Consider the following 11815-nt stretch of genomic DNA (forward strand, 5'->3'; position numbering starts at 1 on the left):
GGCTGACAGACACAGAAGGGTTGGGGAAGACATACAGGTGGGAGACTGGGTTTGGTTAGCAGCCCAGGCAGTGCCGGCCAGATCGTTAGCGAAGAAGAAGCTCGGACATAAGCAGCTAGGGCCTTACCAAGTCGAGGCACAGGTCAATCCAGTGGCCTTCCGGTTGACAATTCCGGAGGGATCCGGAATGCACCCGGTCCTCCATAGATCAGTGCTCACGCCCTACAAGGCACCTCACAGATTTCAGGAGCCAGGGACGGCACCAGACCCGCTCAGGGAAACGCCCACAAAGGGGGGGTCGCCAAGGGGGGAGCCCATCAACGAGGTCACAGAGATTTTAGACTCGAGATGGGGGGAAGAGGGAGTAGAATATCTTCTCGCCAGAGAAGGTACCCCGGCCAGCGCTAACAGTTGGGTGCCGGACTATGCTTTGGAGGAACCTCTGCTCAAAGACGAGTTTCATGCCCTTTTCCCACACAGGCCCATGCCAGCCGAGTATTTCGACGACTGGCTTTTCACACCCACACTTTCAGCCAGCACGTTCCAGGGGTTCGCCTCGGACGAGGAACCGGCACTAGACACACGTTCCCCGGAGGGATCACCCTCGGGGTCTGCCTCAGATCGCTCTTATTGGTGGGATGATCGACCAGAGGAGCATTGGCGCAGGAAGTGGCTGGGGGGTCCTTGGCAGGCAACATCCCCAGAGGAGAACGGGGGAGAGACAGACATGGACGTGTTGGCGGAGGACCTTGGGTTCGAGCACGGAGGCAAAGAGATGGAAGCAGAGGAGATCGACGTCGGCGAGAGCACGGAGGACGAGCCGGACTTATCCGCCTGGATGTACGCCACGGGGGACGAACTGTATCCGGCACTCACCCCCACAATGACGGAGCACCCAGTACCCACACCTGAAGGAGGGGAGGGGGGAAGGGGGGGCTTCGAGGGGGGGATGGATGTCAGGGGCTCAGGAGCAGAGGCACAGGAAAGGGAGGAAATAGAGAGCGAGGGGGAGGAATCCGAAGGAAATGTTAGCGATGACAGCGGCCCGAGGTCTCTGAGTCTTTCTAGCGAATCGGAAGATTCACAGAAAGGGGCTCCCATGGTCAGAGCAAGGGGGGTGCCTAGGGGGACACCCCAGGAAGAAGGGGCCAGAGGGGACTCAGAGAGCAGCAGTTGGAAATCAGGACCAGCTTCCCCACCAGAGCGCAGTAGGGGGGAGGAGTCCCAGGTATCGGGATCAGGCGGCTCACCACCAGCGGGAGGAGATGAGTCAGGATTGGCCACGCCTCCATCGGAGAGCGAGGAAACGGTCAAGAGGAAGGTTGGAGGCTGGGCGCGCGCGCCAAGTTCAAATGTACAGGAGGGCGGCGCAGTTGGTAGCCCGGATAGGGAGCCAGGTCCTAAAGCCCGCCGAAAAGAGGGAGAGGAGTCAGGGGGGTCAGCGTCAGCGTCAGAAGAGTCCAGAAAGGAGGGGACCCCGGGGGGCAGAAGGACCCAGAGGAGAAAGGAGAGACGGAAGAGGTGGAGTAAGGTTAGAGTCTTAAACTGGTGTACAGGGGGTGGAGACTCAGATGGAGCTTCGCCGGTCTAGCTTCTAAGACGTAGAGCTGCGCGCTGCGGCTTGAAAATGGAAACTGTACTTCAATAAAGACTTTTGTACATTACTACCGGCTAGCGTTGGTCCTCTGTGAGCTGGGACCTGGAGGCAGCTCTGACAGAACCCAATACCAAGAACTTATCAAGAATGTATAACTTGCTGTTGAAATGGAATACACAGGATGAAACGGTGAAATCAGCTATGATTAAATGGGCGCAAGATATAGGTCATGACATTATGTTTGCTGACTGGGAGCAGTTATGGACCACCGGTGTTAAGTTTATGGCATGTAATGCCTTAAGAGAAAACATAATGAAAATGATTTACAGGTGGTACATGACTCCAGTCAAGCTTGCAAAAATTTACCATTCGCCCAATAATAAATGCTGGAAATGTAATGAGACTGAAGGTACCTTCTATCACCTTTGGTGGACCTGCCCGAAGATTAAAGCCTTTTGGGAAATGATCTATAATGAAATTAAGAAAGTCCTTAAATGGACTTTTTCTAAGAAACCTGAGGCTTTTCTTCTGGGCATGGTTGGCCAATTGGTGCCAAAGAAGGACAGGACATTTTTTATGTATGCTACGACAGCAGCAAGAATTCTTTTAGCAAAGTATTGGAAGACACAAGAACTACCCACGCTGGAAGAATGGCAGACGAAGGTGATTGACTATATGGGACTGGCAGAGATGACTGGCAGAATCCGTGACCAGGGGAAAGAGACAGTGGAAGAGGACTGGAAGAAATTTAAAGTATATCTTAAAAGTTACTGTAAAATTGAGGAGTGTTAAGATGTTAAGGAACTGGGAAATAGAGAATTACAGCTGTAATCAATAAGTTAAAAAAGAACCTATATGACAGTGAACTTGATAATTAGTTAATTGGAGGAGTTGCTGAAGAAATGTAAAACAAGGATGCAGAAAAGGGGAGGTATGGGGAAGTCCGAGAAGCAAGGTGCATGAAAATAAGATTATGAAATTATACATGTTTATATGTTTGTATGTTTTTGTTTGGTGTATTGTTTGTTTTTATTATGTGTTTGGAAAATTAATAAAAATCTATTTAAAAAAAAAAAAAGGTGTGCTCTGTTCAGACAGACAGGGGAGGAGAGTTTATGGCAAGCTCCCTAAGAAACTGGTTGCGTTCTCAAGGGATTAAACATAGGCTTACCAATGTGGCGACGCCTCAGGAGAACGGAGTAGCAGAGCGTAGGGGAGGTGTCTTGCAGACACAAATGAAAGCATTGTTAGCAGATGCAAATCTTCCAATTAAGTACTGGGCTGAGAGTATTAAGACTGCGAATTATATTGGGAATCGCTTGTGGTCAAGGGTACTAGATGACATACCCTATAAAATTCTCTATAACAAAAGTCCCAGTTTGCAACATTTGAGAATCTTTGGGACAAAGGCATGGGTTGACATACCTGTAAAGAAGCGAAGAAAAGGTGGGAAAAGGGCACAGCAGTTGCTATTTCTTGGGTATGAAAGTGGTACGAAAGCCTACAGGTTTGAAGATGATAAAAATCTTTTGAGTTATAGTCAGTCAGCCAGCTTTAATGAGCAAAGAAATTGGCCCAAGATACATGCAAACCTGCTGCCAGAAAAGTTTTACTGCCGAACGTACCTGATAAGGCAGTTGAAACAAAGCTAAGAATTGGCAGCTCTCCCAGAGAAATTGAAAGGGAGGAGGTAAAGGTTGAGCATTTTTCTCCAGCTGCTAGCATGGAGCAGGGGAGAGAAGAAAGTGCAACAGGGACAGGAGGAGGTAGATCTACAGAGTCAATCCACCCCAAAAGCAGTCCTGAAGGTAGCCCAGGGGGTGAGATTAATGAACCAAGGAGGTCTACAAGAAGTAATAAAGGTCAACCTCCAGACCGTAATGGGTTCCCAGCCACCATAAACCAGGTTTGTGTAACTGAGCCAGAAAACTTTGAAGAAGTGCAAGAGTTACCTACTCTAGAGAAAGAGGCGTGGTTAAAGGCAATGCAGACAGAGTATAACTCTCTGCTAAACAACAAAGTGTTTGTACCTGCAGAATTGCCTGAAGGTAAAAAGCCCATAAGCTGTAAGTGGGTTTTTAAAGTGAAAAAACTGGATGATGGTAGTTGTCAGAGGAAAGCCAGGCTGGTTGCAAGGGGCTTTACACAAAGAAAAATGATACATTATGATGAAGTGTTTGCCCCAACAACAAAGGCTGAAACAGTAAAATCAGTTTTAGCAATGGCAAGTCTGAGAGGGTTAAAAGTTAATCATTTTGATGTTGCCTCAGCATATTTAAATGCTCCTATTGACGCCGAGGTGTATTTACAGCAAATACCAGGTTATGAGCTGGAAAAAGACAGCATGGTGTTAAAGCTGCAAAGGGCACTATACGGTTTACACCAAAGTGCACGTCTATGGCATGAATGCATAGACACAACTTTGAAAAAGATGGGTTTCAAACAAAGCCTGGCTGATTCCTGTTTATATTCAGCAATGGTGCAAGGAAGTGTTTGTTATTTACTTTTGTATGTTGATGATATCTGTCTAATAACAACTGCACAAAAGCAAATGTCTTGGTTTATAAACAGCCTAGGTAACAAATACAAACTAAAGTATTTGGGAGAGATTCAGAATTACTTAGGAGTAGAGGTTCAGAGAAATGAAGAGGGCGTCTACTCTCTGAGTCAGAAGGGAAAAATCGAAAAGTTACTGAAGGCATTCCCATAACTACCCAGTACAAAAATGAACCAGAAGGACAAAAATGTGAGAATGCAACAGTGTTTCATTCTCTGTTGGGTTCTCTGTTATATTTAAGTTGTTGGACAAGACCCAACATAACATTGGCAGTGCACATGTTAAGCCAAAGAAGTGCAGACCCGGCTCAGAGAGATTGGGTAGCACTTAAAAGAATCCTAAGGTATCTGAAAGGCACAAAAGATTACAAACTGATGCTGGATACAGGATATGATCAGCAAGTGTATGCATACGCTGATGCCAGCTGGGGGGACAGAGAAAATGGAAAGTCTACCACTGGCTATGCCATATATATTGGAAATGCCCTGGTTCAGTGGAAATCCTAGAAACAAACATTTGTTGCCACAAGTACTTGTGAAGCAGAGTACTCAGCCATAAGCGAATGTGTGTCACAAATAGAGTGGTTTGCTTGCCTAACAAAAGAGCTTGGAATACCTTCTAAAGTGCCAATCACTGTGCTAAGTGACAACATGGCTGCACAACAGCTTGCTAACCAACAGAACTTTAAGAGCAAGAGTAAACATATTGCTATAAGATACGGAGAAGACACTGATGCTGGGAAAGATGGAGGGCACAAGGAGAAGGGGGCGACAGAGGACGAGATGGTTGGACAGTGTTTTCGAGGTTACCAGCATGAGTTTGGCCAAACTGCGGGAGGTAGTGGAGGACAGAGGTGCCTGGCGTGCTCTGGTCCATGGGGTCATGAAGAGTCGGACACGAGTAAACAACAACAACAACATAAGATACGGAAATGTGAAAAATGCTTTGGAAAGAAATGTGTTAAAGGTACAGCACTGTAACACAAAATGTAATGTGGCGGATTTGTATACAAAATGTTTGGATGCTCCTAAATTTCGAGACTTAAGAGAATTATTAGGTCTCAAGCCTTTGACTTAAGGAGGAGTGTTGGGATTCGCAGGATACTGAGTAAGTCTGCAGGCTTCAACAGGATGATGCAATACTCTGTGAAGTGCTGGGTCAGAGTGACTCAGCAGGAGTGTGATTAATGTGATTGGCTATCACCTGTTTTAAAAAGGAAAGCCTGTTCAACAGTAACTGTGGTGGTTGTGCTGTGGTGTGGTGGTGGAGAGTATTCATTTGCCTTAAGGAGCAGGTACTCTGTATGGACTGTTTTTGTAAATACTTGTATATAGCTCACATTAAAAAGGCTGCACTGAAAAGAAACCTGGGACTCTGAGCGTTTCGCTAAAAAGCGCCACGAGGAATTTGCGACAGAGGGCCATTGCACTCAGGTCCTGCTTATGGGCTTGTTGTGAGCCTCTGCTGGGCAACTATGGGGAACAAGGTGCTGGACTAGATCATCCATTGGTCTAATCCAGAAGGACTGTTCTTACATCCGGGCTGGACTGGAGGCAACTCCAACTTGCAAAAAGCCCTGGAACACCAAGAATTGCAGACTCCCACACTCGCAAGCAAATGAGCTATTGCTTCGCTTCTTAAAACAAAAGAAAAAAAACAAACCCACGTCCAGTAGCAAACAGACCAATGAAAGTTGCATTTTTGCGTGGGTAGGAAGGGTGTCATTTTCCTTTGGCTGATTTAGGTCCTCGGCTTTTAGACTCCAGAACTGGCACAAACAGGGATGGAACTCTGCTTCAGTTCAAAGGGAGGTATGATTGGCAGGCAAGGTGACACAGCCAGTTATGTGGAAGGGAGGAGGAGGAGGGTGGGGAGGTCACAAGGGAGGAAAGAGCTCTGCACCTCAGCTCAGAATTGTTTTGGAAGAGTGGAGGGGAACAGAGGAAACCTTTCTTCCCTTTCAGTCTTTTCTCTCCCCCTCCCCCTTTTTCCTTTTTTTCCTTTTTTAAGAATATGCTATACGGAATTTCCGAGGGGGAAATTCGCTACGGATCTCGCCTTCCCCAGAAACCCCTCCACATAGCTAGGGCGCGAAACAATGAGCTCGCGAAAGCCCTTTCCTTCCCCTGTCGCACCAAGCACCACATCTTTTTTTATGAATAAAAGACCCTGCTTCCCTCTTTCTGGTATGAAAGCGTATCAATATGAACGGGGACTTGGGGATGAACTCTGTATTTACATACTACTGCATATAGACCAATCAAAAGCATCGGATTTGGACAGCTAGCCAATAGCGCTTAGCGGATAGCGGTCTCTAGTGGACAGAATCTTTCTTGTGCCGCTGCCTGTTTCCGTTTTGCAGAGCAGGGGAGCTTCGCCAGCTTGACTGAGCTCCTGAGTGGCCGCCTGCTGAGAGAACAATGGACTCAGTCCATCAAAAGCCCATTAACTGGTTTCTATTGCAAAAAGTGATCCTTTGTTGCAAGAAATCTGTCAAGCCACTTCCCTTACGGACTGCCAGTTTAGGAAAAGCCCCTCACTTCAGAAAATCCTCAAAAATCAACCCCCTGCATCAATTTCCTCCATTCCAACGCCATTCTTGCTCTTAAGGAAAGGACTCTTTCCCCCTCTATCTCCCGCCATAATCCCTCAAGCGTGAGGACACGTGTACACCCCGCCCCCCACCCCACCCCATCCAGGGAAGTGCCCAAAGGTGACACTTACTGAGCAGTTAGTTGGCCAAAGAAACCAAGAGCCCATCCCCAGACTTGCCCCAGGGTATGGATGTGCAGGAGGGACGCGGGTGGCGCTGTGGTCTAAACCTGGCGCTGTGATCTATTGGTGAAAACAGTACCAGGAGACTCTTTCAGGTGGTTCATAGTCTAACAGAACCACCTTTGCCATCAGGGTCTAATACAGAGTCCAAGCTCTCCTGTAATGACTCCTGTAATGAGTTTTTTTGCAGATAAAATTGCTCAGGTTTGGAAAGAGGTAGACTCCACCAAGGTAGGAGGGTGCCAGAGCTCTGCCTAGTCAGAGACATAGGATGGCTTGCCAGTTCCTGGGGCCACGTGGAGGAGGGGGTAGGAGGAAGGGAAACAGACGGAGTATGCATGCGCATTCGACTGCCTAATGGCATCCACATCACCCAGGGGATCACAGCCACAGAGATAAGAAAAGAAGAGCCATCCCATTGTCTGGAGAGGTCACTTACCTGATCGCATGGACAAGCTGTTGTCATCGGACCCCAGTGATGGAAGCGTGCAGCTGTATTGAGGCAGCACCAGGTGCTGAAATTGTGCACCTCTAACAATTTTGTGCCTGGGGCAACTGCCCCTGTGCCCCCACAGCCCACTACGCCACTGGGTCTAGTCAAGTTGGATGGGATCCATTACAACCTGTTGCCTCTGAGGATGTGAACAGACTTGAACGAGTGAAACCTACCACCTGAAGAAGTGATTGTTCAACTGCTTATTAAAAAGACATATTTGGACCTGGCCATTATGTCCAATTATTGTCCAGTCTCAAACTTTCCATTCCTGGGCAAGGTGATTGAACGAATAGTCACTGAACAACTCCAGGCATGTCTGGAGAATAATGCAAAATATAGATGTCTTGGTAAAATCTCAGGCTATACTATGTAGTGGTTTGGAGTTACTCGTGCGTAAACCGACCCCGTTTGGGTGCTTGGTTGCCTGGTTAAACCCTTCGGACTGCACAGCCCATCTCCGCTTGACTGCCTCAGTCACTGGCAGAATCTGTCTGTGGGCATTTCTTAAACCTCTGCCAGCATAAAAGCTGTTTGACACCTAATCGTCTCCGCCTCTCATTGCGCGGGAGTCTCCTGCGCAGGGTGGGCGTGGGTAGCGGAGTGCCTGGGCTCTCTTCACTGACTTCCAGGGAAGAATCCCGGAGCCCTTCCACCTCCTCTTCCCCTTGCTCTCCTGGACTCTTGGTGTAACGCGTATTTCCTTCCCCTTCCACCGAGCTGAGTCTCCCCCTTGTGCTAGGACCTTCACCTGCAGAATCTGAGACCCTCTCCTTCTCCCGTGTCTCTGATGTCAGTTCCCTGACATCCACCTCCCCCCCAGGGCCCCCTTCACTCCCCGTTCGACCGGTGGGCTCTCTCTCTTCCTCTTCTCCGGTCAGTGAGACAGGAAAACCCCGGAAGGAGCTGTCCTCCTCCTCCGTGGGTGCGAAAACCTCTTCCCACCTGCCGAGGTTCCCACCCATGGGGTGACCCTCCCAGTCCGATTCTTGCTCGGATTCTGAAAACCCTTCGAAGCTCTCTTCTTCATCTGTGGTGCCAAATTGTTCCTCCCAGAACCTCTCTAAGGGTTTGGGCTTATCCGGGAACCTGCAGTGGAACACTTCCACCATATGCTCGTCACCCACTGCTCCCGCTGGCACCCACGTGTTTTCCGACCAGGGCTCTCCTTCCCACGCCACCAAATACTCCACTTGCCGACCTCTCCACCTTGAGTCCACTATTTCTGCGGCCGAGTTTTGGTGTTCCCTTTCTTCTACCTGTGGTTGTGGCATGACTTCTACTTCTCGCCCCACGAACTCCCTCCCCTCTCTGTGTGGTGAGAGCAAGGACCTGTGGAACACAGGATGTATTTTCATACTCTCGGGCAACCTGAGCTTGAATGCCACGGGGTTTATCTGTTGTGTGACTTCAAATGGCCCCAGCCGTCTAGGCTGCAACTTCTTGCACCCTCCCTTAAAGGGTAACCCTTGAGTGGATAGCCACACTCGATCCCCCACCCGTATGGTTTCCCCTTCCCTGCGGTGCTTATCTGCTTGCTTCTTGTAATTCTCCTTGGCCCGCTCTAGGTTCATCTTAAGTTGTTGGTGTATAGCTTCCATTTCTTCCACAAACTGTTCAGCAGCGGGCACACTCCAGTTTTGTCCCTCACTCCCCGGAAATGCCCTGGGATGACACCCATAGTTGGCCATAAACGGACTCATTCCCGTGGACACATGTTCAGCGTTATTGTACGCAAATTCCGCTAACGCTAGTTTTTCTACCCAATCATTCTACCTCTTGCTTACGTAACAGCGCAAGTATTGCTGGAGTATGCTGTTTGCCCTTTCTGCTTGCCCATTGGTTTCTGGGTGTCTCGCTGTCGAGAAACTCACCTCGACTTGAAGCAGACTCATGAGCTTCCTCCAGAACCAGGAAGTAAATTGTTTCCCGTGGTCGGAGATAACCCTCAAGGGGGCGCCATGCAACCTAAAAATGTGCTCTACAAACAACCGTGCCGTTTCTTCTGCCGTCACCGCGTGTGAGCAGGCTATGAAATGGCACATTTTGGTTAGCAAGTCGACTACTACCATTACTGCTGTTTTTCCCCTTGATTTGGGCAAATCCGTCATAAAATCAATAGACACCACCTCCCAGGGTTTGTTTGGTGTGGGTAAGGGTTCCAGCAACCCCGCTGGTACCGTGCGTTCCCCTTTGGCTCTTTGGCATCGGTCGCACCCCCGTACATATTCTTGTACATCTTCCCTCACCCGTGGCGACCAGAATTGCCTGGTCAACAACATCATAGTTTTGTGTTGTCCAAAGTGTCCCGTTGTGGGGGTGTCATGTAGTTGTTTGAGTACCCTTCTTCTTAGAACTTCCCCTGGTACGTACATTGCCCCCCTATAGTACAACACCCCTTCCTTCTCTTCAAACCCTTCTGGTGCTCCCCGCCCATCTTGGAGTTCCCTGATTTTTGTTTGGGCGAATTCATCGTTCCTAGTGAGCCCTGCCAGTTCTCTCGTGCCCACCAGAGTTCCCACACACACCCATCGGTCCTCCGGTATGACGTGTTGTGTCTCCGGCGGCCCCTCTCCTTCGAAGTACTCTGGTTTCCGCGAAAGAGCGTCTGCTCTCACGTTTTGCTCCCCTGGCACATACCGGATTTCAAAAGAAAACTTGGAGAATTCCTGCACCCAGCGAATTTGTCTCTGGTTGAGCACTCATGCTGTCCTCCAGTATTCCAAGTTCTTGTGATCTGTGCAAACCTGGATCTTGCGCTGCGCCCCTATCAGCAGATGGCGCCACCGACGGAAGGCAGCGTAGATTGCGAGCAGTTCTCGGTCGTACACAGTGTAGTTTTGCTCCGACTTGCTCAGCTTCCTCGAGAAAAAGGCACACGGTTTCCATTCTTGCTTGCCCAGTCCTGGCTGCAAAAGAACAGCTCCGATGGCTCTGTCTGATGTGTCCATCTCCAACCTCAGTGGTTTCTCCAAATCCAAGTGTAATAGTTGCTCTTCCGACGCGAACGCCTTCTTCAAGCTTTCAAAGGACCACTGGGCTTCCTCCGTCCACACAAACTTCCTTTTACTACTGAGACAGTCCATGATTGGTGCTGTCAAGTGGGCAAAGTTCTTGATGAACTTCCTGTAGAAATTGCTGAAACCTAGAAACCTCTGTACGTCCTTCCGTGTCTTGGGGGGTTTCCACTCCAATACTGCTTGCACCTTGCTTGGGTCCATCGCTAGGCCTTTGTCAGACAACTTGTACCCCAGGAACTCCACCTCTCGGGCATTAAAACTGACATTTCTCTAGCTTGACCCACAACTGGTGTTTCTGCAATCGTTGTAGCACTTCCCTGACATCTCGCACATGTTGCTCCTCGTTTTCCGAATAAATCAAGACGTCGTCCAGGAATGCTACACAGTTCTTGTAAAGCAGAGACCCCAACACGTGGTGCATGAAACCTTGAAAACAGGCGGAGCCTGATTGTAATCCAAAAGGCATAAATAGATATTCAAAGGCCCCCAGGGGTGTGAACATGGTGGTCTTCCATTCATCCCCCTCCCTCATCCTGATCAAGTTGTAAGCCCCTCTTAGGTCGAGTTTGGTGAAAATCTTTCCCTTCCTCATTCTCGTCAGAATGTCGTCAATTCTGGGCATAGGGAAAGTCACGGGTTCAGACACCAAATTGACGGCCCAAAAGTCCACTACGAGCCTGGGCCTATCTGAGTCTTTCTTGTCCACAAAAAATACTGGACTGCCCCCCACTGCCTTTGATTCTCTTATAAATCCTCTCTTTAGGTTCTTGTCGATAAATTCCCGTAACTCCTTCATCTCCCTGTCTGACATGGCATACAGCTTACCCACCGGCAGCTGCGCCCCAGGGAGTAAATTGATTTGGCAGTCAAACGGTCTGTGGGGGGGGCAGCCTATCTGCCTCTTTCTCACTAAAAACCTCCTTTAGATCAGCATATTGTGGCGGCACCTCCCCTCTCTGTTCCACTGCCATGCTTGCCACTCTGGCTACACTCATCCTTGGCGTTTCCCCTCCTAGGCAGTGCTGCAGGCAGTAGTGTGACCCAAAGCTGACTGTCCTCTGGTACCACGCCACCACAGGATCATGTTGCGCTAGCCAGCTCATTCCTAATATTATTGGGGGACCCGCTAATGAGGCAACGTGAAAGGCTATCGTCTCTGAGTGCCTAGACACTCTCATTCTCATCGGAGGGGTCTGGTGGGTCACTTCTCCCCCAATCAGTTCCCTCCCATCAATTGTGGTAACTGCAAGGGGTGCATCCAAAGGTAGCAGGTGAAGCTGATGCTCTAAGGCAAAGTCCTTGCTGAAAAAGTTGCATGAACTCCCCGAGTCCAGCATTGCCTGCACCTTGACTGGGTGGCCATTCGGGAGTTC

The 11815-nt window shown here is 49.1% G+C and overlaps 1 pseudogene; it reads right to left on the reverse strand.

The window, feature by feature from the left end:
* Positions 1-10643, reverse strand: part of LOC144326405 (uncharacterized) — a 70856-nt pseudogene extending 60213 nt beyond the window's left edge.
* Positions 10644-11815: the final 1172 nt, after the last annotated feature.

This window comes from Podarcis muralis, chromosome W (assembly GCF_964188315.1).
Source record: "Podarcis muralis chromosome W, rPodMur119.hap1.1, whole genome shotgun sequence".
Classification (NCBI taxonomy): Eukaryota; Metazoa; Chordata; class Lepidosauria; order Squamata; family Lacertidae; genus Podarcis; species Podarcis muralis.